At 48.7% G+C, this 12,602-nt stretch overlaps 1 protein-coding gene across 7 annotated transcripts in view; it reads right to left on the bottom strand.

Moving 5' to 3' along the window:
- Nucleotides 1-12,602, bottom strand: part of palld (palladin, cytoskeletal associated protein) — a 53,864-nt gene that overhangs the window by 33,708 nt on the left and 7,554 nt on the right. The window contains exon 1 of one of the 7 annotated variants that reach the window (XM_076045677.1): nt 6,339-6,493. The exons of the other annotated variants lie outside the window; for them this stretch is intronic. The gene's annotated coding sequence lies outside the window, so the exon portion shown is untranslated. Of the gene's footprint in view, nt 1-6,338; nt 6,494-12,602 lie in introns of those variants that run through there. 7 annotated transcript variants of the gene reach the window in all.

Below are 12,602 nucleotides of genomic sequence, written 5' to 3'. Positions count from 1 at the left end.
CACGCCAGCATCCCCTGCAAACACACACACTCACACATGGTGGCCTTAAAGGTCTCTTGGATTTGTGGGGAATCATCAACGTTAATATCTTTGTCAACACTTGTGTGGGTATTTATAGGAAACCTATTTTTAAATGATCTTCCAACTGCAAATTTAGGCTGCTGATGTCGCCTCAATGCTTGACCAATAGGTGGCAATATGATGTCTAAGAGTGAACAAAACGTTGGCTAATCAGAGGCCTGAAAGAAAAGCAGAAAATGGCTCAACAACCATGACAACGTTTGCCGCACAAGCGTGGGAAGTTTTTTAATGTTTCATTTAATGTTTCACACAAGTGGAACTCTGTAGTGAGATAGTGGTGGTAAACGTCCCAGTTGAAAAGTTCACACTAGCACTATTTTGATTCTGATGTCTGCCATCTATCCGCTGTTGCTTTAGGAGATAAAGTTGCACAAACACTCTGTTTCCATTAAACATGAAAGTGGCATTTGCCCAAAAATGTTTCCAGATTTTTGCAACGTTAGTGCTTCCTAGTGACCGGATAAAAAAAAAAAAAAAAAAAAAGCCATGTGTACAAAAGGCCAAACCACATAGAAAAAGCTGGAGCTGTGTGGAGGGGGGCGGGGTTGCGAATGTGAGGACAAAGCCGTGGATCGCTGCAGCGACACATCCAGTCACTGCAGTGACAGAGCGCAGCAAGTCAACACTCTGTTACCAGAGGGGGAAACACAGGCCTGGTTCAGCTGCCGACCTCTGCAGCGTCGGGGACAAGTGGGAGGAATTCCCAAAATGCCGGAAAAAGCAGCTGCTCCGTCAGCAGCGGCGGCGGCGATGCTCTGACCTGAGGAAACTCCATCCTGAACAGGATGTAGAAACATTCCCGGCACTAGCCTGGCGCTAATGGCCGCAGCGCGATTTCACACATTCGCTTTCATACCAGTGAGAGAACAAAAAAAAAAAAAGAGAGAGAAGGGCAGAGGCAATTCCTAGCACTTCACACTTGACTCAGTGGGTGTGGGAGCGGGAGACGGGGAAGTGAATGTGTGAACAAGAACAGGAAGTGAGTGAGCTGGGCCAGACCGCGGCAGATACAGGTAGAGCGGAGCAGCGCAGCCACAGTCGGAGCGACTGGACGGAAAGTTGGCCGGGGATGGTTGCACCCCGGCCCCACGCTATCGCACCGCCAGACACGTTACGGGACAGGAAACGGGTCGTGACACGGCGCTAATGAAGAGCTGTTTGCGGCACGAGCGGCGAGACCTTATCCTCTCGCTGCGTCAGGCCGTCTGGTCGGCGGAGGTCAAGGGGTCATCGGCAACAGGAAGGTTAGCAGCTGATCTCCGGGGAAGCAGAACAGAGTCGAGGTCCTGACAGCCAGCAGGGATCAGAGGGGATCTGTGCGTGCGCGTGTGTTTGTGTGTGCGTGCATGTGTGCATGTTTCAAGTCCATTTTAAGGCAGAGCGAAAGAAAGGGAAATGCAGGACCGACCACACCTGCTGCCTGGATTCTGGGAAAGGGATAATTTGCTCTAAAGTGATAAATGCTCCTATTTTAATCCCGATGCTGATGGAGGTTCTGGTGACATTTTCTTGTGGAAACAATTACAGCCAGTGAAAGTCTGCTGTACCCGAGTACCAGTGAAAGTTTCACTGAACTAACGCAAAATCAGTCGCATCCATGTTGCCGTTGATATTTAGGATCAAAAGTTGAGCTGTTTCAAGACAGGTTTCGACACACAACATGACTAGTGTGGAGACATGACCCGTTTTTTTTGGTCTGTTGGAGACAATCGATTCAACCACCTGTCTGTCAATGCAACCAGATGATCAAGCACTTCACATTTTTCCCAAATGACTGTCAACCTCGTGTGTGTGTGTGTGTGTGTGTGTGTGTGTGTGTGTGTGTGTGTGTGTGTGTGTGTTTGGCCTGCAGGAGGAAACTCATGCAAGCTCCACACAGAGGTCCTGGGGTCCGAACATGAAAATCTGAAATGCCACGTGTGAGCAACGCATAAGTGACGTGTCAATTTCGCGCAAACTAAGCCTTGAATTAAATGGATTTTGGTTGTGAATCTTGCAGCCACATGTTTGATCTTTGTTGAGCAAAAAAGAAAGAAAAGAGAAGAAAGAAAGAAAGGCAGAAATCATCTTCGGCGTGTTTGAGCGCCGATAAATCACACACAGAAAAGAGGGATTACTGCATCACACGGCCCCATTAAACTAGTGGCCTTTGTGTTTGTGATGGAGGCGCGGTAACTGTGTTTTGGCTGTAACTATAGTGAACAGAAACAAGGGGAGGGGCTTCTTCCTGCAGCAGCGGCTCCGATCCGCACGGTTCCCCTGCCGCATGGTGTGTGAACTGAAATACTAAATAGAGCCGTAATCCAGCCGTTCATCTGCAGTCATGCAACTTTTCTTTTCCTATTTTTTTTTTCATTTTATTTTTGATCTCGTCTCGGTTAAACGTCGTCCAAAAGTTTTCCACTCCGGCTACAGCTCTAAATCCTCCTTGCCGAGGGAAACTCAGACCATCTGCTCGCCGGGAAACAGGCAACAAATGGAGACGGAGATTGGTTGAGGCACAATCTGACAAAACACAGAGCTGAGGCTCACCGCTCATCAGCTCCCTCGACGGTTGACTGAGCAGAAACCAGGCAGCAAGGAAACCAGTGTGGCAATTAGAGGGCATGTTAATCAAAGTCAACCATCTGACTTGGGCCATTAATGGCGAGCAGATTCATCCAGAGGGCAACGTTCCCACTCCTCTTCCATAACTTCCTCACGCTGGAGCTCCATTTCTCCGGCTTTGAAGCAGTACAGGAGGAAACTGACTATCAATAGTCTTGCAGGGGAAGCAGGGCATGTTGGGGAAAGTCAGTCACTGAGTGCTTTAAGAAAACCAGGTGAAGGTGCACGTTTTGCTGGCTGAACGTGGCCGTCGCCACCCACGTCCTTCCCCCCCTTACAGCAGCTCCTCTAGCGCAGCCGTGCGATTTGCTTGATTGGACGGACAGCAGTTCTACCTCCGGGGCAGCAGGTGTCGCACTCGTTCCCTCAACATTCTTTCTACTGGCTGACTCAGCTCACAACTCACCGTCAGAGTTGGATTAGCGCTAAAGAGACACACAGGACACTGCGCAATGAATCTTTCAGTAGTTTTTGTTTTTGGGAAAGTTTTGAGGTTTGAGTTTTTGGAAATTGCTCTGATGACTGCGGTCCGCTTTGTTTGTCCAATCTGCTGAATCTGCCAAAGTTGACAGTCTGTTTGTTTTGATTGTTATGGACGTTTTTATGAATTATATTAGCTTGGCTGTTCTTGCGATAAATTACTGTAAAAATGTAGCATCCCGATTTAGCCTTGTTTTTATCTGTGAGTTTAAACAGCTGTCGGGATGCCGAAACCAATAATAAAACTCAGTCTCGGTCCTCAATGTTCCAACAGTATTTGAGACATCTTGTGTAGTGAATTGATCCCATGTGAGTTCAACCAGAATCTGGCGACTCCTGGGCTTCTGAGGTCAGCGACGAGACACAAATAACACATGATATCAACATAATTGTGCGGCTGGCTCAGAGATCCTCACGGGTTTGTCTCCCGACTCGCTCCAATGTGAACATCAAAGAGGATTTTCATTTCAATCACCTCTAGAAATGATTCAGCAGAATACTGACTTTCGCACAACTCTCTAAACATTCAGCGGAAGTATTCATTTCTTCAAAACACTGCCCGACACCAGCTGTATGACATTTCCGTCATTCTCTTCCCGGCTAGCCAGGAGCGCTAACCGAACATCTCGCTACCGCTGTGGCCCCTTCGAACCACCGTGCAATCAAACAACTACAATCATCTCATTTGAGACAATGGATGCCAGATGGCGGCTTATGCGTTATTAGAGGGATAAGCTTGGTGTCATGGGGCTTCCTACACTGACGGGAGAAGCCAGAGCGAACCACGCTGCCTCCGCTGGCCTCCACTGACTGTGCGTGCCATGAGCTGCTCTCTCCTCGCCTGACCCCTGTTGTTATTTGCTGCTGTTGATGGAAAATTCGGCGAAGCAAAGGCTCAGTTTCACCGCAGACCCAACCGAGCCCGGGGGGAGAGCAGGGGGGGAAACTGTGGGAGTCGGGGGAGGAAAGGAGGACGACGCAATGACGAAAACCGACCTGGACACGATGCACCAGTGAAAGATCCGCAAGTTAATCAGCAACCCATCCGGGGTTGTGAAACGCGGGTGGAGTAGATGCACAGGTTTCTGAAGTTTGTTTGTCTTTGTATGTGCTTGTGTGTGTGTGTGTGCATTGGCTTTCTAGTGCGTTCAACCACCACAGAAGTCAGGCCGAGTTCAGCTGGACACAGAGAGCGGCGGCACCGAGGCTTCTCTTTATCCCTGATTACAAACTGCCAGAGAGCTCGACCGAAATCTTGTGGCCGGTCATGTTGGTTTTATCATCCCTGGACAGAGAAATCTCCTCTAATTCATGCGGGCGGAAGATGCAGAACGCAAACTGGGTCTCTCCTCTTTCCCATATTCTGAGCAAGACCAGTGAAGTTGTAGAATGTGTCAGTTTTTCTCATCTGTCGGTGTTTGATTGACGCTGGTTTCGGTGCTTGTTTGTTTTTTTTGCAGTGGTTACTATTGCTGCAAGAAAACACCCAATCAGTTGCCATTGTTGAGAGTGTGTCAGAAAGTTAATAGGTGAGCCAATGCAGCAATAAAGGCTTTCCTGATAACATCAAAAGCCCAGTGTGTCAAATTTATGGATGGTAAGAAGGCATACTGCAAACAGCTGCTCCAAACTGATGGTCCCTGGCGGGATGAATAAATAAAGTGACGTCACATAAGTGTTTTTGTTGTCATAGTGACAGAAAAAGAAAAAAAAAAATCATTGTGTCAGTCCTAACAATCCCAATATGTTTTAACAAGCTCCAGTTTTCAGCCTCGGCTGACTTTTGACCTGCACTAAGTCAGTTAAGAGAGAAATAAAAAAGATTCCACTCACTCCTTGTTCTAAATAAAGCAGCAGCAAATGTCTTAATTTCGGCGAATGATGTGGTTTTAAGCGCTGTCACTGAAGAGAACGACATCAAGGAGCGGAGCAGAGCCGGGGCCTAAAGTCTCTCCAATAAAGATGACGCATGCAGAAGGAAGCAACAGAAGCCATCTGGTGACTGGCGCTCCGCTAAAGACCTGCGGGGGCAGAGTTCAGCGGAATCTCGTGGACGGTGGACAGCTGCAGACGGCAGCCCACGGCTCCGATTGGAACAAACTACCGAAAACTCCTCTGAATTTCTTTCCTCCGACAGGGAGCGGAATGTGGGGGCAAAGTCTCCCTTCCTCCTGTTGACGGTCAACAGACAATGCTCACTGATCCATCACACTTGGCGAGCGCAGAGCTCAGCGTCAAGCGAGGCAGCGCTGCAAACGGTCCGCAGTGAGTCGCGGGAATTCGAAGGATGATGCGAAAATCGTCCCGTCGACCAACGTCGAATGTGTAAACAGAGTCTGTTGAGTCAGTTGCCATTTTTTGCCAGCGTTAATCCCCTAACATGGCTTTTTTTTGCGCACGTATGTGTGTGTGTGTGTGTGCGCGCGCACGGGGGTGTGTGTGTCAGAACACAGTAACCGGCCATACAGAAATAGTAAACAGTGACAGACACAGGCAGCAGCTGAGCAACAAACAGACACACCTCTGCACATATGGGGATGCCCACTTGCATGCACACACACACAGAAACATGTGCACGCACCCAGGCATGCACGCACACACACACGCCTGCACGAATGCATCTGTGAGGCTATCTTTGGAGGGCTTCGCATTGACCGCCATTCATTTTCCATTATTTCACACAGTCAAACAAACTCTCACATTAATGCGTCACCAGGCCTTCGGTTCATACTTCTACCTCTACCAATCACCTTCCACCCTGAAAGTTATCGATAAAGTTGCGAGGAGAGGTGCGGAGCGATTAAAATGTCTTCACACCTTCTTGCCCCCGTCCACAGCACAATCACCAAAATTCAATTCATTTTTAAGTGATGACTTAAAAAAAAAAGTTAAAGGGCAGAAGTCGTTGTTTTCTGCCCTGTTTGTTTCCAAAAAAACCAATCATGCATTTTATTTATCACTGGAATATGTTACGCAATATGTCAACTATTTTCTCAAAACAATGCAAAACCAACTTTTCTCATAAACTTCTCATTAAAAGTCATCTTTCTATTGTCGGCTCAGCTGCCTCATGTGGATACCAAAACCACTGCTGCCAGGCTTTGGAAAAAAAAAAAATTGTCCTAAGAATCATTTAGGAGCCAAACCAGCTGAGATGTTGTCAGTCTTACCTGCTACCCTGCTGTCGTTGTTGTCGTGCTGATCCCAGCGGTTAGTTGTGCCAAAACCTGTGATGTGATGCTGCATTCAGAGCTGAACTGTTGCCTTCCTGACAGCGTGACACGCACGGAGCCACTGATTCTCTCACACCACCAGGGCTGCCACTCCAGTCACACTCACGCACGCACACGCACGCAACAACCATGAGCACACACTCGAGGGAGGTCGGGGAGAAGGAAGGGAGGGAGGGAGGAAGGGAGGGAGGCGGCCGAGATGAGCGGCCAAATTCCACTCAAAAAGCGGAGCAAGGAGGGGGCAGGAAAAAAAAAAGAATCGCACTGACGAGACTCATTTCGACGGAAATTAGGGAAGAATGCTGAATGCGATCCCCGCGGGCGTGTGAATGGTCACCGTGTTTGTCTCACTGCTCCATTAAAAACAATCCTACTGGTGCAGTTCAGAGCTCCGCCACCCCCGGAGCTGCAAACATCCTCCGCTGTGCTAAACACCGCGGCCTGCAAACATCCAAACACAGCCACGGGAGAGGAGGCTGGCGAGGTGGCCTGGGGTGGGGGCGGTGGGGGTTCTAGCTGTTTCGTCCGAGGCGAAAACATGTTGTGTACCTGCCTCCACCGCCCCCACCGTACCCGCCGCAGTCTGCTGACTGTCAACAGAGCTGCAGCCGACCGCGGGCCCTCAGCCAGCCGAACCCACCACGCTGATCCACGGCTGCAGGATGACAAAGGAGGAAAAAAAGCTGAGCGAAGCTGCGGTGCGTAGCATGGCGTAGCGCCGTGGTTGCACACAGTGGGGGGGGGGGGGGGGGTGGCGGGGTGGTTGCAGCGGCACTAAATATACCTGCACTTACTTAATACTTCCCACATGCCAGTAAACTAAAGTGGAGATCTTAAAAGAGCCCCAGTTGGGCCCCGAACAAATATAGCCTGGATCCTAAATAGAGCAGTTGGAGGTTCGGGAGCACCTGGCGGGGACAAATGGCCCGCGACTGCGCGAGTGGCCGTGGGGACATGCATGCGTGCACACGCGCACGCACGCACGCATGCACGCACGCGCACCCACCCACCCACACACACACACACCACCTGGCTGTATTACAATCCTCAACACTCCAAATCGACACCGGCTGGCGTGTATGAATCAAGTATCAGTGGTTTTTTTGGAGGCTAGGGTCTGATGACAGGATGCCATCCATCCATCCATCCATCCATCCATCCATCCCTCCATCCAGCTATCCATCCCTCTTTTCCTCTGTCCATTCATCCATCCATCCATCCCTCATCCATCTGTCCATCCCTTCCTCCCTCCATCTGTCCATTCATTCATTTATCCATCCATCCATCCCTCCATCCATCCATCCGTCCATCCCTCATCCATCTGTCCATCCCTTCCTCCCTCCATCTGTCCATTCATTCATTCATCCATCCATCCATCCCTCCATCCATCCATCCGTCCATCCCTCATCCATCATTCCATCCATCCATCCATCCATCCATCCATCCATCACTCATCCAGCTGTCCATTCATCCATCCATGATCCATCCATCCATTTATCCCTCCATCCGTCTATTCATCCATCCATCCATCATCCATCCATCCATCCCTCCATCTGTCATCCATCCCTCCAGCCATCTGTCCATTCATTCCTCCATCCATCCGTCCATTCATCCGTCCATCCCTCCCATCCATCTCTCCCTCCCTCCATCTGTCCATTGATTTCCCTCCATCCATCTGTCTATTCATCCCTCTAGCCAGCCATCCATCCATCCATCCATCCCTCCCTCCCTCGATTTCTCCATCCATCCATCCATTCCTCCATCCATCTGTCCATCCATCCATCCATCCATCCTTCCAGATATTTTGGTGGCTGCTGGTGGTAAGAGGCGAGGAGGCGGTAGGACCACAGGGCACAGAGAGGATCGTTTTGATTTCCGCGTTGGAGGGCGTGCAACGTCATTCCAGGGAGAGACGAGATCACACGACTAAACGTCCCAGTTGGCGGACATGCTGTAATCACACTCCTCTTTGACTCAAATTCCTCTCGTTTGTGCACCAGACCCGCCCACCCGCACACATGCGTGCGCACGTACACGCCCACACACACTTGCACGCTTTGCTCCCATTTGCGGTGATAGGAGCGCGAAAGGCACCGTACTTCCCCTCAAGTGACTGTAAAACATAAAGGGGTGGGCTTTTATAGCCTGTACTGTACATGTTCCCAATAATGACAGAGTGACTTGACAGTGGCCTTCTCACACAAATACCTTTGTCTCATCTGAGAAAATGAGAAGAGAAAGAGTGTGGCTGGAAGCTATTCTGGCATACCAGTTTTTTTTGTTTTTATTTTATCCATCAGGTAGAGTGTGAAAGTGTTTGTACTGGAGACAGTTTCAAAAGTCGTATTTCCAGTGTGTGTTTCTAGCTTTCACCAGAGTATGAAATACTTCCATGGCACTATTTCTCCTTCATTTGAAGCGATTTTTCCCCATTTCTAATTCTAAAACTGCAGCGGCTGTGACATCTCCACTCGTATCTGCAGTCAAACTCGGGGTTTGCAGTCACTTCCTGAAACATTTTGCCCGCTGACGTCCCTGCAGGGCTTCCTAAAGGCATCTTCCGCCAAAAACACAAACACACAGGTGCAAACGACACGTGCATTCACACGTTGCACGCACGCCGAAGACACGCACTCAGCAGCATCGCGAGAACATTTCTCAGGCGGGCCAAACACTCAAACGAGCATCTCCAGTCACTACCTCACTGTCTCCCGAGGGTCAGCGGTGACATCACCAAATACACAAGGGTCACGTTGTCATGGCAGCCGCGCGTCTTTTTTTTCTTTTCCTGCCCTATTTTTCTGTCCTCTCCAAGGAGACAGAAGGCCGCCGACCAAAACAGAGTCTTCCTCTCATGATGTCATGCTGCGAGGACAGTAATTCCTCCGTCCAACTGACAAATAAATCCGGTGCGAAACCCCAACAAAAGTTACATCCACAAGAGCCCAACGCTAAACACGTTCAATAAACCGGCCGCCGTGTTTCGACAGCAACGTGATGCCTCCGCTCTAAGGAAGCGGACAGCTGGCCGACGAGTTCAGATATCTCGACAATGAGGTTGCTTTCGGGTAGTAGTCCCCCCCCCCCCACCCCACCCCTTTCTTTCCCTTCCCATTACACGAGCGAGCATGACGATCAAAAAAAAAAAAAAATCCCAACTCAACCGCATTCCTTCCCAGAAGGAGCTGCGGGAGGTTTCTCTTTTACACACTTGCACCTAAACCAAAACAGGATGTTTACAGCAGGAGCTCTGTTTCTTTGAATTTTAAGCAATTAAAAAAGGCAAAAACCTAAATTGTTCCCCCGGCCGCAGTCCCTCATCTCCCCACCGCCGGCTAATTACAGCTGGAGGCAAACCGCGGCAGAGTCACCGTTAATTTTAGGTATGTAACGCGGCCTCCTGAGAGCAGGACTGTGATTCGAGGGAAGAACCGCAGCGAGGCCAGGCCCACTCTGAGATCCCTTACGGCTCTGCTGCATTCATCAAATCCTACTTTGCTCTATTATAATAACAATGTTCTTGTTGTTTTTTTATTTTTTTTTTTTTAGAGTGACTCTCTGCTCTGCTCAGTGCATGAACCAGGTGCAACCTCGGACCTGAAGCAAAGCATGTTCATTTCTGTGGAGCAGCTCAGACACAGACCAGGTTAAGTTTAGGAAACTAATAATAACAATACTAATGAGCCCTTTGTGATGTCATAGTGCACTGGTTTCCAGATTAGTGACAACAACAGCCAGGTACTGGCTCCACCCTCTGATCCCACTTTGTCTTTGTCCCCTTTCTAACATGTTGATGGTCCAACAAGGAGTGCGTTTAAACCTCAGGCTGCAAACAGAGGGCTCAGTATGGGCGGGACTTCTAACCCTAACCCTGCTTTACTGGAGATGAAAAGTGAAGTTCCGAAAACGGGCCCACTGGGGCACCATTAAACTGATGTTTCAACAGATTAGGAGAATGAAAATATTCTGCCAAGAGCTCAGCCAGGAAATCACTTTCTAAATAAACCACGAGCCCGGAAAGATTTAAATAAACGGAGACCTCATGGCCGATGAGATGTGAGAATCGTTCAGAGATTCGGTTTACATGAAAATACCAAAACACAAATACAATAAAATGCCCATCCAGCATTTTTTTGTGATTTAGTCAGGTCAGCAAAATGTCTACTCTGTCGATGGACAGAGTGAGCAAAAATGTCAGTTCTGATCTTAAATAAGAATAAAACAATTTCCAACGCAGACAAAGACATTTGTCTTTGAAGGCAATGGGGTAGAAGTGCTTCAGGGGCGAGTTGAACTCTGTGACTTTTACTCCACAATCTGAATTTATAGACTTAGAACTGAGCTCTGATCTCTCTCTCTCTCTCTCTCTCTCTCTCTCTCTCTCTCTCTCTCTCTCTCTCTCTCTCACACACACACACACACACACACACCCAGACTGGCCTCACTTGGAAAATCCTTCCGCCTGCCTGTATTTCCTTTTTTCTGAAGCTAAATCCGGGAGGCATTGAGGGATGTTTAACTCAATCGTGAAAAGAAGCAAAAGTGGCTGAGAGGTGAGCAGAAGACGAGCGCCTTCGCAGGAGTTTTTTTTGCGTGTTTTGCCATTTAAACACTCACGCACCTGTTTTCCCTGCGCGAGAGGAAGAACCCCCCGCTTGTCTTTACAACGTTCTGGCCTTCAGCGCTAACACATGTACACACGGGACTCGCAGGAATCCTCAGTGCTCGTGCACGGAACATTCCGCCAGCGCGGCATCGGCTCTGAGACATATAATTGAATCAGGCTTGACTTCAAACGCAGCACTCTGGCTGCCGCACAGGAGTGCAGCGAGCAGGAGAGGCCTGAAATACCTCATCAGATGGCGGATGACTGCAGGGGGAGCGCAGTGCCAAGGCCTCATGTAGGCTGACTCGGCAAGTGAACACAGCATTGTGGCCCAGCCGCCAGTAGTGGCGGGCCGACGGATCCAAATCCCGGTAATACCGAAACCAATCTTGGTATGGATTTGGGCTGTTACCAGTGCGATGAGATTGGGACTTTAGATTTGCATCTAGATATTGTTTTTGTTTATATTTATTGCTATAGTTCGACTATAGCAATGAACTTGGAATAAAATATTTTTTGCCTCCTTAATTGAAATCCACAGGGGAAAAAAATCAAACACTTAAACAGGTCAGGTCATAAAAATTGATTCAGAATTAGCAACCTTAGTAACAAGTATCAGTATCGTATCGTTTTTACATCGTATAGTGGCGTATCGTGCTATATCATATCATGTTGTATCGTAAGTTATTATTTTGTGCCCTACCGTATCGTATCACATCGTAATCGTAATCGTAATCGTAATCGTATTGTAGCGTATTGTATTGTGCCGTATCACATCCGCATCGTATCAGTATCGTATCAAAAACTTGTCTTTGACGTGGCCAACATAAACCGTATCGTATCGTATCATATCATATTGCATCGTATTGTATCGCAATGTATTGTATTGTGCCATATCGTATCATATGGTTTTGGTGTCACTGGCCCTGTCTTTGCGTGATGTGATTGATCGTTACCAAGTCTTGCAGTATTACACAACTAGCCAGGTGACCCAAAAAACAACACATGGCTGCCGCCCACTTGCCCTCTAATGGTCACCTGTGTCCTGACGCTTTGCCGCGGGTCGCGTCTGCTGTTGTGATGCAGCCGATGGCGGTTTTAACGGTGGATGTGGAGGCGCCGAGGCAGCGGCAGGATTTATGGCGAGCCCTCTGGCCGCTCCGCTGTTGAACTTGTCTTGGGTTACCGTCCTCCCGCTGCGCATGACTGCCGCCTTTGTCCGCAGCAGACATGCCTCATATTAAATCTGGTATTTCACTTTTTCAACTGTCACTGATCCACTTATATAACTCGTCGAAGCCCCCCCCCCTACCCTCTTCCCTCCTCCTTCAATCTGCCGTGACTTCTCGGCTTATTTAACTCTTCCTGGCCCCCCGGTTTTTGTTAAGCGGTGATTTATCGGCTCCGCTTCTCGACGGAAGGAAAACATTTTTGTTCCCTTAATCTGTCAAGATTAAGTTGAAACAACATTTTAAAGGGCTCATGTTGTAGCCATTTTTAGACATTTAGAGCCCCACACGACTGATTACCAAAGACCGCAGATGTCCGGAAAACATAAATTTTAGCCTCCTGTTTGCAGCCTCCCTCAAGTTTAA

The sequence above is a fragment of the Nelusetta ayraudi genome, unplaced genomic scaffold (assembly GCF_046127955.1).
Source record: "Nelusetta ayraudi isolate G7.1 ecotype Tasmania unplaced genomic scaffold, CSIRO-AGI_Nayr_v1 ptg000084l, whole genome shotgun sequence".
In the NCBI taxonomy this organism is placed as follows: Eukaryota; Metazoa; Chordata; class Actinopteri; order Tetraodontiformes; family Monacanthidae; genus Nelusetta; species Nelusetta ayraudi.
This window is presented reverse-complemented; position numbering and strand designations above follow the sequence as displayed.